Raw genomic sequence first — 5,000 nt, 5'->3', positions numbered from 1 at the left:
ACACACACATTCTGACATGATATGTAAGTTAAGGCTAAGGTCAGTAGAATAAGAGAACTCTATCATATACTGTACATACTCTCTTGCAGGAAAGTCTATGTACAGTACACACATTTGCACACAAACATACACACACACTCTCATGTGCGCGCACACGCACTCCACTCATATTGAAGGAGTGCAGTGTGCACACAGAACAGACACATACATATGTGTGAAGATTCCTCAGTCAAGGAGTAAAGCACACAGAAAGATTATTCTGTAATACCAAATATGTCAGGAAAGAGTTGAGAATACTTCTTATCTTGCTGTCAGAGAGCAAACAGATATTGTACGAGGTTGAAAGAGAAGAGCGAGTAAAAGATATGGGATCTGTTCTTGTCTTGTTCATATAGAGACTCAGCGACTCAGAAATACACTCACACAAGCACACAGAACACTGAGATACTCATTCTTATTCTAGCTCTCCCTTTTTCCATCACCCTCTCTACCACACACACACACACACACAGACACACACACAGACACACACACACACACACACACACACACACACACACACACACACACACACACACACACACACACACACAAACACACACACACAGAAGCGCATACACGCAAGCATCTCTTCTCAGACAGGCAGTTTTTCTAATTGAGGAGGCTTTCCTGGAAATGCCCTAGCTTCTTAAGAGCGCTGGGAAGTGATTTAATTCGGAGGAATTACAGTCTAATGATTTATTGATTTTTTTTTCTTTCCTTTTGCCTCCTTCCCTTAGTTTCAACTTTACAACCGCTCCCTCTGTTTTTATACTCTCTGGCTTCAGCACAGGCTTGGACAAACGCACACACACATGCACACACACACACACACACACACACGCACACACTGGCACACACTTGCACACTGCTAGCACATTCACCAACATTTACATATGTATCCACATGAACAGACATGCACACACATACACATACACACACACACACACACACACACACACACACACACACACACACACACACACACACACACACACACACACACACACGTGGCACGCACACACACCAGAATATACACATTTCCACAGTACTGTCATTCGGCTGTTCTTTTTTTAGCCCGTGTTTGCATATTAAGTAGCCTTTCGTTAGCGAGTCTCGTCTGTTAATTATCAATTAGTTGCCGTCAAAGCTGGTTTTGTGCAGCAGATTGCAGCTTACTGCTGACACTCACAGACACACGAGAGGGGCAGCGGGGGACAAGCCCCAACACACACACACACACACACACACACACACACACACACACACACACACACACACACACACACACACACACACACACACACACACACACACACACACACACACACACACACACACACACAAGGTCTTTTTCAGGGCTAGCTTGCTAATCAAGCAGCCATTGATTGGCAGTGACATTTATAAGCAGTGTGTGGCATTCACGAGGCAGGCCATCTACACCACTCCTCTTTCTCGCTCCACCCTTTCTCCCCTCTCTCTCTCTCTCTCTCTCTCTCTCTCTCTCTCTCTCTCTGTAACTTCCTCTCTTTCTGCTACTCTCAATATCTTACTCTCACTATCATTCTTTCTTTCTTTCTTTCTTTCTTTCTTTCTTTCTTTCTTTCTTTCTCTCATCCTCTCATCCTCCTCTGCCCTGCCCTCTTATCCTCTACCCTCCTCTCATATACTCCAGTCTCTTTCTTTATCACACATTCAGTAGAGTGGCCTTCACACCAGACACTCTCTAGCACCTACAGAGCATCAGCCATCACCTTCCCTCTTTCCTCTTCTGCTACAGTCTCTCTCTTTGTCCCTCTCTCTTTCTGTGTCTCTCCATCTCCTCTTCTCTCTCCTCTCCTCATTTCCACTCCACTCCTCCTCTCCTCTCACCCTTCTTTTTCTCTCCCTCTGTCTCTATTCATACTTCACCCCTATCTCTTCTCCTCTTCTTTCTCCTCTGCTCTCCTCTCCTCTTCTCTCCTCTCCTCTCCTCTTTCCACTCCTCTCCTCGTTGCTCTCCTCGTTGCTCTCCTCTGTTCTTCTCTCCCCTCTCCTTCTCTCTCCTCTCCTCTCCTCTTTACCACTCCTCTCCTCCTCTCCTCAGCTCCTCTCTCCTCTTGTGTGTCAGTGAGTCCCGGTGCTGACCCAGCGTGATTAATTATGGACGAGGCTGGAGTCTGATTCCTGCCGACCGCCGCCGCGCCCCTTCTCTCCTCTCTCCTTCTCGCCCCTAACCTCACGCTGCCTTCCTCCCTCTCTTCCTATCATCCTTCCATTATCCCTTCATCTCTCCGTCCTTCCCCAAACTGCCTTCTCTGCTATCTCTTCCCCGCTCTCTGTTTTTGGTTCCTTCCTCTATGTCTATCTCTCCTTCTCTTTCTTTCTTATACCCTTGCTTCCTATGCTGTCTTTCACCCTCTCCCTCTTCATCTTACACTCACCCCCTCTCCAGTTCTGGCTCTAACTATCTGTCTCCGTGTCATGCTCCCACTTTTTCATCATTTCACTCTCTTGTTCCTTCTCTTTTTAGTTTCAAGCACTCCCTCATGCTGTTTTCCACTTTCTTTATCTTTGCTTCTATTACTGGTGCTATCATCATTCTCTCTCTCTCTCTCTCTCTCTCTCTCTCTCTCTCTCTCTCTCTCTCTCTCTCTCTCTCTCTCTCTCTCTCTCTCTCTCTCTCTCTCTCTCTCTCTCTCTCTCTCTCTCTCTCTCTCTCTCTCTCTCTCTCTCTCTCATGGCCCCTTTTATTTCTTATCGTCTGCCTCCACCCCCTCCTCTGTGGCATATTTGCTGCAGTAGATGGGTTCAGTACAGTAAGTGTGTTGGCACCGTGTTGGCACTGTGCCTCCCCCCTCCCCCTGGGCTCTGCTCTGCAGCCTGGAGCTGTGCTGTCTGCTGCTGCCACTGCAGGGTGGCATCTACACTGGCAGGGTGATATGAGGCTGGCACGCAGTGGGGGGATGATGGGCACCATAGAACCCTGTGGAGCAGTGTGCTTGTTTGTTTTTTTACATTTGTATTGTGTGTGTGTGTGTGTGTGTGTGTGTGTGTGTGTGTGTGTGTGTGTGTGTGTGTGTGTGTGTGTGTGTGTGTGTGTGTGTGTGTGTGTGTGTGTGTGTGAGAGAGAGTTTGTGCATGTATGTGCATGTGCATGCTTGTCTCTGTCTGTCTGTCAGTATGTTGCGCGTCAGTGTGTGTGCATGCGTGTGCGCGTGTGTGTGTGTGTGTGTGTGTGTGTACTGTATGTTTTCGCACTTGGCATGTGCCCAGCGTTGAGGTGGCCATGAGGGACCACAGGAGGGACTGGAGTTGCGGAAGCTCATATAAACACAACTGTGACTGCAATTCTCACTGGGCACACATCCAGCACTGCTCAAATGGATATACATCTAGTAAATCCAACCTCGTTGGACATAATGGAAAACCAAAGATGCCTAAGGAAGAATAAAATATTGAAACGTTGCTTTCCCTTTTGTAATAATTTCAATCCTTATGAAAGAAGTGTGCAAATCTTTTTATCCTTTCTCGTCCCGTTTTTTTTGTTGAAGTCAACGCTTTGCCAGACTTTGTGAATAACGTTAATGAAATGTCATTTACTATTAGACTGATGAAGTGAAATATTTATCAGTGTGTGGAAATCATGTGGAAACCAAAGTCATTACAAATTCAGTCGTTAAATTCAATACCCAGTAGCACTGTCACTAAAGTTCATGTGAAAGCATTGCAATATCATTAATAATAATAATAATACATTTTATTTTGAGCGCCTTTCAAAATACCCAAGGACACTTTACAATCAATAACAAATACATAACAATAGGGAAAGTATAACAAAGCTTCAGTGAATTAACAATAAGAGAGTAATGAGAGTAATTAAAATGCAAAAATAAAATAAGGGAGAAAAAAAGTACAATAAAAATAAATGTTTTAAAATAACAAAAAGAAGTAGAATGAAAATTGAAAATAAAATAAAAATTAGGGGAAAAAAAAAATAATAATAATAAAGTATGTAAAATAGAAAATAAACTGATAATTAAAATGAAGTGGAAGTGCCAATGTGAAATTTAAAAGTAGAAGTGAAAAGGTGTGTCTTCAGCTGAGTTTTGAAAGTGGACAGTGTAGAACACTGTCGAAGTGAGAGTGGGAGAGCATTCCAGAGTTTGGGGCCAACAACACTAAATGCCCTGTCGCCCATGGTGCACAAGTGTGTGGAGGGAACTGTAAGGAGGAGTTAGTCAGTGGAGCGTAGTGTGCGGGTGGGATTGTATGGGGTGAGGAGACTTGTGATGTAGGAGGGTGCAAGGTTGTGCTGGGCCTTGTATACGAGGAGGAGAATTTTGAAATGGATAGGAAGCCAGTGTAATTGATAGAGGATAGGGGTAATGTGATGCCAGGGTCTGGTGTGTGTAAGTAATGTAGCTGCTGAGTTTTGAATGTATTGAAGACGGTTAATCAATTTAGTAGGGAGACCAGTGAATAGGGCATTGCAATAATCTGATCTGGAGGTTACGAAAGCATGAATGAGGGTCTCAGCAGAGGTAGGGGTAAGAGAAGGGCGAAGTCTGGAGATGGTTTTAAGGTGGAAAAACGCAGTTTTGGTGAGGTGTTTAATAAGGGATTCAAAGGAGATTGGAAATGATCAGAAATGTTGTTATGTTCATGTTTATTTTTTAAACAGAATGTAGTGAAGATGTCTCATTGGGTACTTCCCCTCAGCAGAGACCATAGAATCTTGGGTCTTCAGTCCCCAATGTGATGAGAAGCACTGCTTAATGGGGAAAGAACAGCTGTCACTTTTTCATATAATATTATGTTTTGTGATATCCAACCAAATCAAAGATGATGGATAATAGTTTAAATGTGTACTACTACAAGAGATTGGTGAAAATCTTAACCTGTACGTACAACCACCTTTAAGACTGCGAAAGAGCATCCACTTGAAATACCTGTGACAGTGCATATGGAAACAATATCAG

General features: G+C 44.0%; 1 protein-coding gene across 1 annotated transcript in view; it reads left to right on the top strand.

The window, feature by feature from the left end:
• Positions 1–5,000, top strand: part of mcc (MCC regulator of WNT signaling pathway) — a 185,073-nt gene that overhangs the window by 163,361 nt on the left and 16,712 nt on the right. The gene's annotated exons all lie outside the window — the stretch shown is intronic.

This window comes from Engraulis encrasicolus, chromosome 11 (assembly GCF_034702125.1).
Source record: "Engraulis encrasicolus isolate BLACKSEA-1 chromosome 11, IST_EnEncr_1.0, whole genome shotgun sequence".
Lineage (NCBI taxonomy): Eukaryota > Metazoa > Chordata > Actinopteri > Clupeiformes > Engraulidae > Engraulis > Engraulis encrasicolus.
The sequence above is the reverse complement of the archived record's forward strand: the minus strand, read 5'-3'. Positions and strand labels throughout refer to the sequence as shown.